The following is a 16,180-nucleotide window of genomic DNA, read 5'->3' as shown; positions in this document are numbered from 1 at the left end:
ATTAATCAAAAAACTCCCAACAAAGAAAATCCCAGGACTGAATGACCTCACTGATGAATTCCACCCAACATTTAAAGAATTAATACCTTCTCAAACTCTTCCAAAAAACTGAAGAGGCAGGAATGCTCCCAGACTCATTTTATGAGGCCTGCATTGCCCTGATATCAAAGTCTAAGGACACTACAAGAAAAGAATTTACAAGCCAGTATCCCTGATGAGCATAGATGTAAAAAATCTCAACAAAATATTAACAAACAGAATCTAGTGGCATATTAAAAGGATAATACACCATGATCAAGTGGGCTTGATCCCTCAAATGTAACAGTGGTCCACATCAATAAATGTGATATACACCACATTAACAAAGTAAAAGTTATGTGATCATCTCAACAGATACAGAAAAAGCAAAGCAATTTTTTAGGGAGGGGGGTAGGCAGAGGGAGAGGAGAGAATCTCAAGTAGATTACCTGCTGTGTGTGGAGCCTGACATGGGTCTTGATCTCAGAAGTCATAAAATTATGATCTGAGCTGAAACCAAGAGTCAGACGCTTAACCAACTGAGCCACCCAGGCACCCCTAAAGATGACATGACCTTATATATAGAAACCCCTAAAGACTTCACCAAAAAACTCTTTGAAAACTAATAAACTCGGTAAAGTCAGAGGTTATAAAGTCAACATACAAAAACCCGTTGCATTTCCATATATTAACAAAGAACTATATAAAACAGATATTAAGAAAACAATCCCAGGGCACCTGGGTGGCTCAGTGGGTTAAGTGTCTGCCTTCAGCTCTGGTCATGATCCCAACGTCCTGGGATCGAGCCCTGCGTCAGGCTCCCTGCTCCGAGGGAAGTCTGCTTCTTCCTTTCCCTCTGCCTCCTCCCCCCCTGCCCATGCTCTGTCTCTCTCTCTCTCTCTCTTTAATAAATAAATAAAATCTTAAAAAAGAAAACAATCCCATTATGATACCATCAAAAACAATCAAATACTTAGGAATAAATGTAACCAAGTAGGTGAAGATCTATACACTGAAAACTAAAAAACACTGATGAAAGAAGTTGAAGACACACAAATAAATGGAAAGATATCTGTGTTCATAGATTGGAAGAATTAATATTGTTGAAATTCCCATATTACCTAAAGCAATCTACAGATTCAGTGCATCTCTACCAAAATTCTAATGGTGGGGTTTTTTTTTTTGAAAGATTTATTTATTTATTTGTGAGAGAGAAAGAGAGCACCCACAATGGGGGGAACAGCAGGAAGAGGGAGAGGGAGAAGCAGGCTCACAGAGCAGGGAGCCCAATGTGGGGCTCCATCCCAGGGTCCTGGGATCATGACCTGTACTGAAGGCAGACGCTTAACAACTGAGCCACTCAGGCGCCCCAATGGTGTTTTTTTAAATAAAATAAAAACAAAATCATAAAATTTGTATGGAACCACAAAATACCCTGAATAGCTAAAGTACCATGGAGCAAAAAGAACAGAGATGGAGGCATCACACTTCCTGATTTCAAATTACATTACAAAGGCATAGTAGTCAAAATAGTACAGTCTTAGCATTAAAACAGATACACAGACCAGTGGAACAGAATACGGAGCCCAAAAATATACCCTCACATATTCAATCAACTAATCTTCAGCTAAGGTGCTGAGAATACGTAATAGGGAAAGGACAGTCTCTTTAATAAACAGCTCTGGGAAAACTGGATATCCATTTGCAAAAAAAAAAGAAATTGGAACCCATCTTACACCACTCACAAAAATCAACTCAAAATGGTTTAAAGACTTAAATGCAGGACCTGAAACCATAGAACTCCTAGAAGAAAACATAGGGGGAAACTCCTGACATTGGTCCTGGCAATGAGTTTTTGGTTTTGATACCAGATATATAGGCAACAAAAGCAAAATAAACAAATGGGCCTACATCAAACTAAAAAATTTCTGCACAGAAAAGGAAACCATCAGCAACATGAAATGACACCCTGGGGGTTGGGAGAAAATATTTGCAAATCATATATTTGATAAGGGATTAATATCCAAATTATATAAGGAACTCCTACAACTCAATAACAAAAGCATGTATATAGTGGAACATTATTCAGCCTTAAAGATGAAGGAAATTCGGCCATTTGGGACAACGTGGTGGAACCTGGAGGACATTAGGCTATGAAATAAGCCAGGCACAGAAAGAAAAACACTGCATGATCTTACTTATCGGTGGAATCTAGAAAAGTCTAACTCATAGTAATAGAGCAAAGAGTGGTAGTTGCCAGGGGCTGGGGAGTGGAGGAAGTTGAGAGAGGTTGGTCAAAGGGAACAAACTTTCAGTTATAAGATGAATAAGTTCTGTACAGCATGGTGAGTAGTTAATGATCTATACTAGAAATTTTCTAAGGGGGTAGATGTTAAAGTCTTCACACCAGACGCACAGAAAAATGGTAAGTATGCGAAGTGATGGATATGTTAATTAGCTTGATTGTGGTAATCGTTTCACAATATATACCTATCTAAACATCTCCTCGCCTTTAATACATGTAGTTTTGTGTGAGTTATGCTTCAGTGAAGCCGAGTGGGGCCGAAATTGATTCTTTGAAGAGCAACAGGAGTGATCTCTAAAGTCTCTGAATATGAAGCTTAGTGGCTAGGATTTCTGCTTGTTTCGTTTGGAGGAGAGAAACTAGGAACAGAAGCAGGCACAGAGTGTCTGAAGAATTCGATGAGGAAGGGGCCCATGGTTCATTCTATAGCTCCACAGATGATCAAACAAGAAAACGTGGGCTTTGGCTGCATCAAAAGAGGGTTCCCCTGGATGGGAATGAGCCCCACAGGCCAGCAGGAGCAGGTGTGGTACCTCCTTCACTGTATAATCCTGACAATGGAATAGACCGGCTTCCAGTGTAAGATGAGAGGCTCAGCGCGCACACCAGCTCCCTCCTTATTCCCAGGGCTCCTTGGAATCGCAGAAGAGATATTTTGGACTTCTTGCAAGACCAAAGATAGACAGAATTGTAGCAGAGAAAACCATAGCCCAAGACCAAAGCGAGGCTCAAGCCAGTTTGTCTAGGTGATTTATTGAAGAATGTTTTTAGTAACAGCTCCAACAGGCATTTCCTGTGTCCACAGATCAACCAGTAGCTGTTAATTTTCTCTTCAAGCCATAGCTCTCTAAAGAAAGCAGAAATACTGCTTGGGGAGGGCTTGGTAGAGAAACAGATCTTGAGGCCACCAAAGATTTTTCTCCCTAGAGTAACCTCCCCCGCCACCCAACTTTGACATGGTCAGATTCCCCACCTGCTTGAGAAACTGAGTAAAGACATGGGGGACATGTCAAAGTAATTAATTCCTATATATCTACATGTATGTCCTAAATGTGTGTGTGTGTGTGTGTGTGTGTGTGTGTGTGTGTGTGTGTGTGTGTAAACTCTCCACGCAGCACGGGGCTCTAACTCATGACCCTGAGATCAGGAGATATCTGTTCTACCAACTGGGCCAGCCAGACGCCACCCACCCCATATTTATTTTTTTATTTTTTCTGATAAAAGCCTTAGAGTTGAAAGGCTTTTCCAGTCACGATGTAAGAACAGGCTATTAGAAAAAGAAGCGAGCAAAACAAGAAGAAACTCTTGGAAATTAAAAATAAGGTTTCTGAAATGAACCCCAAAATGTAATGGATAGTTTAATTACATGGTAGAGACCAAACTGTCGATCTGGGAGATGAAGCTGAGGAAAAAAAAAATATGTGAGAATTCGAGCACAAAGTCAGAGATGTGCGAGAGAAGAGTTTCGAGATGAAGAGGTCAGAGCCACATGGTCCAGAGTCCTTTAACAGAATCTAGAAGAAGATAGAGATGGTGGAGGAAAAGAAGAACCAAAGAAATAATGGAAGAAAAAAAATCCCTTGGCTAAGGGAAGATTCTTGTCTCCAGAGTGGGGGGGCCGGCTGGTGTGAGTGGCGTGAATGGATACATTGGAGCATTCCATAACTACGGAGGAAAAGCAGGACTCATGAGGCTTCCAAAGAGAAAGACTGGGAGCCTTTAAAGAGAAAGAATCAGATGTGGCATTAGCAAAATTGAATGTTAGAATACCCTCCAGCATTGTCAGAGTTCTAGGATGAAAAGAAAAAGCCTGAGCCTAGAATTCTACCCCCAAACTGAGTGGGGGGAAGGAAGGAGGGTGGCTTTCAGACATCCAAGAGTTGAGAAAGGTTAGCGCTGCACAGACTCTCTAAGAAGGCGGAGAAAACCAACAACAACATAAGGATCAAATAAAACCAAAGTCAGATTCAACTAACAAGACAACATTGAAGAAGTAGTGATTGTTTTATAACCCAGAAGTGAATAAGATCAAAATGAAATTAAAAGAAAATCTTGTATTTCGCAAGACACTCAAAATGTTCTCTTCTCACTAACAAAGTTTAAATGACACTGTATTACATTTCCTTTACTGGTGGTCTAACCACGGGGCACCTGGGTGGCTCATTTGGTTAAGTGTCTGACTCTTTTTCTTTTTTAGGTGGGCTCCATGCCCAGCACAGGGACTGAACTCACAACCCTGAAATCAAACCTGAGCTGAGATGAAGAGTGGGATGCTTAACCGACTGAGCCACTCAGGCACCCCTAGTGTCTGGCTCTTGCTCTCAGCTCAGGTCTTGATCTCAGTGTTGTGAGTTCAAGCCCCACATTGGGCTCCACACTAGGCATGGAGTCTACTTAAAAAAAAATAGTGTTGTAACCACTCTGCTTGGTTACAGTGAATAATATTTATGTATTAATATTATGTCAAATGCTGTTTACTGGCTTTTAACATTTAGACTCAGTCCATGGACAAAGTATAGAAGATTTACTTATTAATTATAAAGTAGAATGTAAATGTTATCTATCTATCTATCTATATATATGTATATGCTGTATAAAATTAATTATAATCAAAATTAGGAAAAACTTGAAGAGGCAGGAATATAAATGAATTAAATGTACCATCCTTTGTAGGAGAGAGTTTAAAACCTCTGACTAAATTTTATAAATCAAGAAATAGGAGATGGGGCTCGTTTGGTTTCGTGAAAAGCTGTAGCAGAGCCCACACCTTGTCCTTCTGGGAGTGACTCTCTCCGAGAAGGATCCCCCAGATCCTGGGGTACAGATGACTAGGATACCTCCTCGCCTTCCTATGAGTTCTCTCGGCCATTCCTGCCGTGGCCATGGCCGTGGCCATGTGAGTCTCCATCTTCTCCAGAGTGCTGGGGCTGTGGATACGAGAAACAGCCTAGGCACTATCATGAGATGACGTGTGCTTCGCGGGGCTTCCCACACGGGCTCACGCGTTCGGTGGCACAGATGTCCACGGGCTGACCAACCTGGAGCTCTTGGGACATTCGGCCGTGTCTAGAGACACTTTTGTTGTCATGCCTGGGAGAGGGGTCCTAGTAGGTAGAGGCCAAGGGTGCGGCCCGGTGTTCTACAGGGTGGGGCAGTCCCTTAGTGTCCAGGTGGAGAAGCTGATACACTGTCTCCTGTTTCCAAGGCATGAGCTGGTTGTGTGTCCAAAGCTGGAATGCTGATTGAAACCAAAATTCTCATTCAATATAACAAGGAAGGGAGAAGAATGCTTGAATGAACCTCAAAATATTCTTATTGCCTGAGAAGCGGGAACTGCCAACCCGAGAGTTACCAGTGAACGCTTCGGGCTGACAGAGGATGGTTTAATCTTTGATTCAGACTATTATAGACCCCAAGGATTTTCTGTAGCATACTGGTTAAATGGGGCATAGCGGGGTGGGGAGAGGCCTTTTGTGGGTAGAAGTCCGGATGATTTACTCTGGGGGATCTCTAAACACGTTGTGTGGGGTGTGGGTCTTCTTTGCAGACATTTTTTCCTTAATTCTCTTTTTAAAGTTACCTGAAGCCCATCCTCACACACAGCGGCCCCCCACTGACCACCACGCTCCCAGCCTGGTGTGGTCTGCTTGCTCGGTGTCTGACCAGTCCCCAGGTGTACGATGTAAGTACAGCACGTGAGGTGGGTTTTCCTGCTCGCTGCCCCCGGGGAGTGTCTTCTCCAAGAGGAAATCTCTTGCCTCCAGATCCACTGGTTTTGCTTCTCTAAATAAGATGATTAGAAATGGCCGACTTACGTTGATCTATTCTGCACAGTAACAAAGAAATCTTTTACCTGGGCCATGGGGCCCCATCATGTCACAGCCATGGTGTAGTAGAAAGAGCACTCGATCTGGAATCAGAGCAACTAGATTTGAAGCCAAGCCCCGAGGCCATTTAAGTATTCTGTGGCTTGGTTTTCCTATCCATAAAGTGGGCCCAGTTGCACAGGCTAGCTGTGAGATTAAAGGCTAAGATACAGAAAAACACTGTGAACCACAAAGTCTTTAGCAGATGTGAGGATTCTTTTTTGTGTATGCTTTATTTACATTGATGTGGTTAGGTCCTTTCCGTTTTCAGATTCAGACTTAGCACAGTACAAAAAGAATATCCACACCGGTGGACATCTGAGCTCTGGGGCTGACTTGTGAGCTCTTCCTGTGGGTTGCTGGGCAGAGGTGGGAGAGCAAGCAGCTCTCCACATAAAAGGACTAGAGGAGAGGGGAGAGGCCCTTCTTCCTCTCTACTCTGCCTCCCCAATCATCTGGTCACGAACACAACCATTCTACCCTAGGAGAGAAGGACTCCTTAAATTTGTGTAGAGCTTTACAGCTCACAAAGGCCAAGTTTATTCTCTTGGCCATACTGTAAGTAAGCTACTACTACAGGGTTACAGAGGAAGAAAGTGCCCAGGTCCCAGGATTAGTAATTGGCCAAGCTGAGACCCTAATGCAGGTTTCAGAGAATTTGTAAATAACCTGCAATTGACTTGATTTGCATTGAGAAAGCAGAATGCAAAGCTCAGATCTGAGAGAGAAGGCCCCTGACCAGGTCGGTTCTAATGGGGCGGGGCAGCGGGCTTGGGAGTGATTGTTGGCATTCGGGTGCTACAGAGGGTCAGGGGGCATAGCTGGGTGGTGGGGGGCGCTGGGGTCTGGTGTGCTAAGGAGCAGCCTCCTCAGAGATGGGGCAACTTGGTCAAGAAGCAAGAATCCCCCATACTGCCCTTGCTGCTTGGGGCTGGGGTCCCGAGTGGGGTCTCAGCTGCACACACAGTGAGGCTTGCTATTGTCAAAAGTGGGAGCATAGAGTCTTTGAAAAATTAATTGAGGAAGTCCAAGGCGAGAGAGGGGAAGGGCCTCCTGTGGGGTTTGGAGCCCAGTGAGGGTCTTGGGCAGGGCCGCTCTCGCATGGCTATTTGACACTCTGTAGTCCTCACCTGTCACCTACAGAGTGTTGGTACTTTTGGTTTCGTTGGGCGGTGCTGAAGATGTCCCTCATTCAGTATTTGCACTTACTCTAAACCACTCAGGTTGGATATCCACCTAGAAAACAGGGTTCTGCCGTTCATGAAGTTGACCGCTGATTGTTTAAAATGGGCACGATCCTGCAACACAAGTGTTTGCAGGGTTCTTCGACAGCATTTTCATGGCAGCCTGCAGTAGACAGCTGGTTGCATAATTATACAGACCTCCAGCTTAACATCTAGAATTCAAGGAAGTGGATTGGTTTCATCATCCTCGCATCATGTTCATTAAAGCTCTGATTTGGAAATCCCTGTCCACTGGGTTTTACGATGTCCTTGTTTTGGGTACTATTTGTCCAGGCTTGTGAGTTTCATAATGGAATGGGTCAACAGCCAATCTTGCTTTCTCCTGTCGGTGAATCTAAGCCCGGCTTCCCACTGCCAAGGGTCAGCATGGGGCCACACAGGAGCTGGTGTCTGGGGGCAGGGGTGCTTGGCCGGGGCTGCATTTATGGCATTTCCCTCTGTACTGTTGCTTCACATTCCTCTCTGTCCTCGAAAGAGTAAAATGCATGCCAGGAGAGGCTCCCCCTGAAAACGGGGAGCCAAGAGCCTCGGCTGCGGTATTTTGACAGAGATGAATGAAAATATTACTTAGCACTCACAGGCATGGAAGGAATGGAACGTGCTAAAACAGGGAGCGTGAGCTCATTTCTTGTTAGGAAGACTATGGCAGGACAGATGGAGCTTTGGGACTTTCTAAACCCTGATGGCGAGGAGGAATTTGGGGAGTTTGGAGTGAGTTTTGGGAGTACATTCTGCCTGAGTAGAGGATTCTTACTCGATTGCACATTTGCACTCTGCCTCATTCCTTGAGCATTTGGGGCTGCGAGCAAGAAGAGTCGCATGCTTGCCTGTCAAAGCCGAAGCACTGATTTTAGTGGAGTCACGCTGTGGAGCGTGGAGAAGTCGACATCACTGGGGTGCAATGCGGAAATCAGGCTTGTGCTTGTCACCAGCGAGCGCACACAGACAGGCTGGGACTGGTGGAGGAGGCCGGCTCTCCTGGGGGCGGAATGCATTAACCAGGTGCTCCTCTAGCTCCTGCTGTGGCTTCTGTGCCTCAGGGAAGGGCACCAAGAAGAGGAGGCGGGGGGGGGGGGGGGGGGGGAGTGCAGGCTTGCTGGGGAGAATGTGCCCGTGGCCTTGGGCAGCGTGACTGGTGGGGGAGCGCCCTGCGGGGAGGGGCAGGAGGCTGTCGGGGATGCGGGTCCCATGTCCTGCATCCAGGACACCCTGTGGCTGAGACAATGCAGGGGCTCCAGATGCCCTTTGAAGAGCAGTTGGGAACTAGGAGAGCGAGAACAGTTTAGCCAAAGCATTCCGGAACTGTGTTTGACAGACGTGCCATGGGGGCAGCAGGGGACCGAAGCGCCCCTCCTTTTGCTGGTGAAACCCATTAGAGGGTGAAGGATTGTGTCCGACCCAGCGCCGCTTCCCGAGCCCTCCCCGTGGGCTGGGAGTTCCTAGAGGCTGCCGTTTGTCTCCCGCCCTGTCTGGCGTCCTGATCTGCTCTGCAGCAACAGCGGCTCAGCATCAGCTGCTGGCGGGCCGCTTCCGGACCCACCCTGTCTGGGGGCGGCGCCAGTCTGGAGGCCACAGAAATCCCACCCCTGCTTCCTATCAGTTGGACCACCTGGGGTTAATTCCATAGGTTCTCTTAGCTCCAGTCTCCGTGGTGACAGGAGTGTTCCTGCCCTTCCCAGGCAGGGAGGGGTAAGGGTGGGAGGAGAGCTCAAGTGGCCTCCCTGGCAGGCCTGAAATACATGCTCAAGAAAATGCTCCTTCCCTCTCCACGTCAAATCAGAGGGCCTCCGTTTGGGGCTGGAAGGGGGTGGGCTGCGGGGAAGGGGTTCTTTTATGGGGACTGGAAGGCAATCCTAGTTGGGCTGTCTCGGCCCCTCAGTGGCTGACTAAGAAAAAGAGTAGTTCAGATGCAAACCAGGTACATTTAGGGTGGTTTGTGTGGGGCAGGAAGCCCCCTCAGAAGACCTGTCCAGAGAAGAGAGGGACCCCAAAACCTCTTTGCACCTTTGCCCAGTGACTTTCCCCCTCCTTTTTTTTGTGGGTGGGGAAGCTGAAGGCCCAGGCCGGCCTCCCTTTCTTCCCTTTTGGCACTAACTCCGAGCTGTCGGGCGTTTAAAAATCAGAAGTGCTTCCTGGGCTTCAGAGCCCTGGTTCGGGCAATGGTGCCCTCCCTTGAATAGCACTGACAGTTGGCATCCAGTAGCCACACCAGAGGCTCAAGGCAGGCAAGTTCCACGAGCCCCAGTTTTCAGAAGAGTGGTTGAGGTTGAGATTGTCTCCAACCTGAGCAGAGATCAGTCTCCCATTTGCTGTTTTCATTCGTTGCACTTTTCAGAACCAAGAGCCGCTGAGAGAGGAAGACTCAGATTTCATCCTGACCGAGGGTGACCTCACCTTGACGTACGGGGACAGCACAGTGACTGCAAATGGCTCCTCGGGCTCCCACACGGCCTCCACGAGCCTCGAGGGCAGTCGGAGAACCAAGAGCAGCTCGGAGGAGGTACTGGATCGAGCCCTGGGAATAGGAGACCAGCCGGTGTCCAGCCGGGGCACGCGCCTAGTGTTCCCCCTGGAGGATAATGCGTGACTGCCCCCCACCCCCAGGCTGCAGCGATGGGGCAGCCCACCAGGGCGGTGAGGATGGCTGCAAGCCCAGGCTTGTCTGAGCCAGGGCAGTGACTCAGTGGAACTAATGCTTCTGTTTTATTGAGGTCTGAAGCTCTCTTAACATTTAAAATTTAACCCAAGATGCAGACAGTGGGGCTTAAGTGTGTCTACATCAAGACAAATGCAGACCCATTCCCACTTTCTCACATAGTAGTGTGCTGTTCCGAGTCAAACAAACAAATAGCATGCTTTAACGGTCCATCTCACTCACCTGTGGAATTGTGGGGAGGCCTCCCAGGAGAGGCTTCGGGTCCGTACGCAGCAGCACAAGCTGAGCTAGCTGCGGGAGTAGCCAGGCAGGGTGAGAGCAGGCTGGAAGAATGGTCCCGAAGGAAGGCCGCCGAGACCGGACCTCCAGAGGTCATGGGAAGCCAGTGGTCAGTGGGACAGAGCTCAGGAGGAAGCAGTCGGTGCGGCAGCCCTAGCACGGATGGCTGCGGGACTGTGAACTCATGTCAGGCTTCTGGACTTTTTGTGCTACCTGGGTTTCCTGTAGGCCGAAGATCGGAACTCTATCCGTGAACATTTCAACATCGGGAAAGAACTGGAATTCCTTCTCTGGAAATCTCCAGAAAGAAGTAGCTACTGAAATGTTGAAAACCAAAGGCAAAATTGTGTCATACTGTTGGGTTTTTGGAATTAATCCGAGGACAGAAGAAACTGTTTAGAGACTGATGAACGAAAATCAGTCACTTCTTCAGGGCCACCACCGAGGTGTCTACTGTGGGGTTTAGGAGTAACACCAAAATGTGTGGGATGCTTCTCTCTTGGGACGAGAGAGCAGCAAGGAGCCTAGGAGGCAATAGGCTAGTCTTCAGAGTTGGGGCAGGGGGAACACACTATGAGAAAAGTTGACCATAAAAGACAAGATGCTGTTCTAGAGACGGAGTAGAAGTCCAAACTTTGAGCTACTAAATGTATGGGATGTCAGTGGCCGGGTGAAGAACGAGAGGCAAGTCAATGGAAAATTGAGCATTGTTCAGTCCAGTGGACAGTTAGTCTGCTTTAAGGTTAAGAATCCAGATGTCTTAACACCGAGTGCCATGTAGAGAAGGGTCGTCTTCTTGGTATCTGGGGAGGCTTGTACCAGCTTAATGTGTGAGCATGGTTTGAAATCTAAGTTTTTAGTTTGGGTTCTTTGTGGGTGAGCTGTTCTGCGTGGTAACTAAAATACTGAAAGAGCTCTTGGAAACCACGTTTGAGATTTTCCCTGGGTTTCTATGCTTCAGTGTTGGTCTCTTAGAAAGAAAATCCAGAAAGAAAATCTTAGAAAGAAAATCCAGTCTCTTAAAAAAAATGCTTTCATAAAATGTGGCATTTTTCTTATTGTGGCAGACAAAATGGCAGCCCAGTCAAGTACACCCATGATGAAACCAGCCATTTAATCTTCTTAACTCACATTTTTAATGATTAATATTTAGATAAGACATTAATGCTTTGCTTTTTGAATTGATAATTTGTGCAAAACAGGTAAAAATTACTAAGTTGAGCCATATGAAATTGCTGATATTGACCCATTTTTCAAAGCCAGAAGTGGCAGTTTCATATGGTTCGATATAATAGAATTAAATGATTTTTATTCCCCTCCTTCCTTTCTATGTACCTTACAGTCCATCTTGGTTTTCTCATGGGCCTCCATGGGCTTTGTAAGCTTAAAAAACGAGCTAATACACCTAACTAATCCCGTAAGGCTCCAAAGTACCCAGGCTAATGAAGGATTTGAGAAAACCTCTGCGTCAGAGCCAGAGAAACAGGTTTTTTCCAGAGCCCCTGGAGGTCATCTGTGTCGTGGGGTCAGAGTGTAGGGAGCAGCTCCCAGGCTTGGCTTGTGTGCCCAAACCCAGCACAGGTTTTATTCAGTAGTTATTTCAGTAATGACCAGTCATGCCTATAAACTCAGAAGGTGAGGAGGCTTTCCTGTGTGTGTGTTGTTTGTGAAGATGGAGGGAGAGGCTGGTCCGCTCTTTGGACGTGTCTTTATAAAGCCTTGCTTGCCTCTTACGTTGCTTACTTATTTCATTTTGGAGGGAAGAAGCTACCAAAAAAACCCTGATAAGGTTCTTGAAAAGAGCCAACCAGGTAGAACCCCCTCTCTGTTCATTCAAGTCAAGGCTTTGTTGTCATTCTGGTTTTCCAGGAAGCTCTCAGCAAATCAATAAGAAATTGCCCTCATAAGGAGGGAAGGTAACCAGAGTTCTCCAGCCTAGTTCTAAGTCAATCCGTAGATTGTTGTGTTTCCCCCCAAAAAAGTCTTATAGTCTTGACTGCAAACGTTTTATTTGGACCTACTATAAGTAAATGGAGATTTGCCAAGATCAAAATTTTGCTAGGGTTGTAGTTATTTGGTTGGATTTTTTATTCAGTGGATCAGAGTAAGTCAGTGACCTGTGGCCCTAATTTTTGTTTGCAAGATGTGGAGAATAATCCTGACCTTATCAGGGATCCTGGGAAAGGAGCCTGTTCATCAAAATGCTTCCACCTTCTAGAAGCTTTATGCCTATGCCGAGAGGAGAAAAGTGGGTGCCATGAAGCTCCAAAACCATCTAGCTCAAGACCAACTCTCTGCTGCCAGTCTGGCATAAATCAGATTGAAACTGCTGAGTGCATCCGGTTTAACCTCCTATAAACATATTTGTTCTGGGTTGTGGGGGGTGACAGTTCCACAGAGCTGGGTGTCCTAGAGCACAGGTTCTCAACCCTGGCTGCACATGTGGAATTATCTGGCTAGTTTTTTTTTTTTTTTTTTTTAAGTATCAGTGCAGGGGCCCTGTGCTCAGAGATTCATAGCCAGCAGGCTTTGAGCAGGGCCTGGCTTCCGTGCTTAGTGTAGATCTTCAGGGGTTCTCCTGGGCAGCCAGGCTGGAGAGCCTTTTAGTTCAGAACTTGCCACGGCACCTGTCTGGAACCTTGAAGAATGGTCTAGCAGACTGAGTTTCCTCTTGTTGCTAGTCCTCTGGAACAAGCCGAGTGTCGATCAATTAATACAGCCCAGACAGGTGTGAAGGGGTTTCGTGCACATCGTCTGTGCCGAACTCCCGAATGCACTCTGTGAAGTACAACCTGAAATGTCACCTTTGAACACCTTAGTGCAGGGAAAAGAGCGATGGGGGACTTGAGTGGATGGACTGGGTGGGTGGGGGTGGTTAAAAACCTGTCATCTTTGCCCCCTTCCGTGGAAAGAAAGGGGTTCGGTCTTCATGGAGTGGCAATCAGGTGTGAAGGCTTTAGAGAAGCTGTCTCTTCAGTATAGCCTGCGATTACTCAGAGTCCCCTTTGCAGTCTAGTCAGCTTGCTTTCTTGTCACACCTGGCTTGTCCCCAGGCCCAAATCCCTGCTGGACTCCTCAGCAGAGGCGCGGGCCCGTTTCACGCACAGAGTGCAGGCCGCGGGGTGAGGGGAAGCTCGGGACCGCTTAGAGGTCACGAGGCCATGGTGTTGGCAGACTCCTGTCCAGGCCGGCAGACGGGCGCTGTGCACTCCAGCCGTGCCTGGTCATACTCACTTTGGGGAATAGAGGAGACCTGAACTTTGTCTCCTGGAGAAGGAAATCTGCCCTTGAAATGAGGCTGCTGTGCAGGAGGAGGGCAGATGCGATCACACGGCCTCTGCCCACCCCTGGGATGGCGGAACCAGCCCCCACGCCCTGCAGCCCCAAACCCTCACTGCGACATCAAATGTCTCATCAGGCAAACAGCAAGGAGCTTTCAAGTTGTGTTGTGCTCTCTAGACCAGAGGACGTTTGTCCTCTGTGGTTGGGGAGACAAAAGAAGTCTCTTAAAAAAAATGCAAGAAATGTTCTCTCAGCTGGCCATGAGCATTTCAGTCGAGGGCAACTTCCTTCCAAAGTAGAGGGGCTGTTTCATGACACACAGGTTTACCATCCCCACCTCCAGTTCTCTCACTCCTCCTCTGTGTCTGCTGGGGAAGTCAAGGTCATATTGAGGTGTCAGATACCTTAATATGAACAGAACAGTTTCCAAACATAGAAACACCACTGATGCCCTGAGGGGAGACGGACTGGCAGGCAGGGCCACTGAGCGGCTCAACAGAGGGGAGACTCAACCCCTCGGGCCCCGAGCTTGGTACCCATTGTGAGTTCTGAGAGGTGTCTCGGCACGCTGCTTTCCCCATCTGTTGTAAGGGGTCATCCAGAATGAGGGCTTCTGGAAAGCCAGCTTGCTGATTCAATAAGTGCGTGACTTCTCACTCCGCGCAGGAAATGGGGAACTTGAGGAGTTTCATGCAGGCCTCTTGATTCTGATTCTGTGGATGAGCTCGTGTGGGAGGGAGTCTGTCACGTGCATTAAAGGGACACCGCTGAGCTCCTGTCCCTTCTGTTGGTCTCTGTTACAGTAGCGCTGAAGGAAGTCTAATGGCCAAGAGTTAAAAACAACCCATCCGAATGCTGCTTTCACTCTGGTACCCTGAAGGGCCCTTCCGCCTTTCTAAAACCCAGTAAGGACAATATAGAGAGGAACACTCCAGAAAGCTTTGCTAGTCTCTAACTAGGAAAAGCAAGTAGGCTCTTTGACAATCTTTCCAAAACCAAACCTAGGAATCAGCCCCTTTTTCCCAGTTTCAGTGCTCCTAAATAGGGCTTTTGTTTTGTTTTTAAGCTAACAAACATGTCTCATTGCCCAGTGTGAGCAGAACTCGTGAAGAGCAAAACCAGAGTTTTTGATGTTCGTTGTATATTTTTTAAGGCAGGGTAGAGCCAGGGCCCACACGGAACACCCAGGCGGCCAGTTGTCTGCCACATGAGCCTGGGAGAAGAGAAGGCAGGCCCGCCTGTCTGGCCAGATTTTGAAAAGCCCTGAAACACACAGGGAGCCCCTGAGAGAGGCCACCTTCTCTTTAGGACGGCCACCTTTGAAATAAGGGTTAACTGAATTGCCACAGGTCAGAGTCAGCGGTCTGGGGCCTGTGGATGTGGAAGGAACTCAGACTGAAGGGGCCTTGTACATGGGAAGAGGAACTCTAGCCATGCTGTTGACAGCATGGAAAGCAGGTAAGGCCCCAGGGCAACTGGGTGACCGTCCCACCACTTGGACATCTGGGGGTGGGCTTTGGGGAAGTGGAGGAATAATTTCCAGGTGTGGGGGTGTTACGTCTGTGGATTTGGAATTTATCCCTGAAATCACTTGTTCAAAGAGCAACTTCCAAGCAGGAGCCCCTCCTCCTAGGTTGTTTTTTGATTTTTTACATAAACTACATCTGGTCCTTCTCACTTAGGAAGTTTCACTCTGTCCCATAAAATGATTACATGGTAGGGCCATCAAGATTCATTTAATAGGTGAAAAGCAATTTTTAAAAAATAGGATAGAATGAATTTAACATGGGATGATATGACCTTCTGGGGAACTTTTTTATAGAGAACTTACATATGTAATTGGGGAGAATTTTGTCTTCTATTTCCATTCATCAGTAGCAAACCGGTGGTTTTTATAAAATTAACATTATAGTATGCTATATAAACATGATATATGAAATAAAATTATGTTGAACTGTGAAAAAGTGAAGACTTGGAGTTATCAGCAACCTTTATGTGCACTAAGGAAAACCCACAGTTAGGCCCCCAAAGTGCTACCCTTCCCTAGCATTTTACTTTGTTTGCCTTTGTGTATATGTTTAGATTGATACTATAAAGTTAGCTATATGTTTTCCTGCCCTTGACTGACATTTAACACATTTTTCTCAAAGCTTTTTTTTTTTTTTAACAAAACTCAAAATAAAAAGATTAACTGGCTGAGCTAATCTTCTTTTGCATTTTAAAAGTATCGTGTGATCCTTAAGTCTGTTTCTTGGCCTCATGGGGGGGTTCTTTTCTGGGTGGAAGTTATTCCTCTCCAGGTCCCCTAGACCCAGGATTGACAAATTAAGGCTAGCTAGACCCTCTGGACCAAATCCCCCCCCCGTTTTTGTAAATAAAGTTTTATTGGAATACACTAGGCTCCTTCATTTGCATAATGTCTGTGACAGCTTTTATGCAGAAAGCTGTATGTGACAGGAGTGAGCGGGGATTTGCACATTAAGCCTGGACCGTTTACTATCCGACTTCCTACAGCAGAGGATTTTGCCAA

This window comes from Martes martes (genome assembly GCF_963455335.1).
Source record: "Martes martes genome assembly, chromosome: X".
NCBI lineage: Eukaryota > Metazoa > Chordata > Mammalia > Carnivora > Mustelidae > Martes > Martes martes.
The sequence above is the reverse complement of the archived record's forward strand: the minus strand, read 5'-3'. Positions refer to the sequence as shown.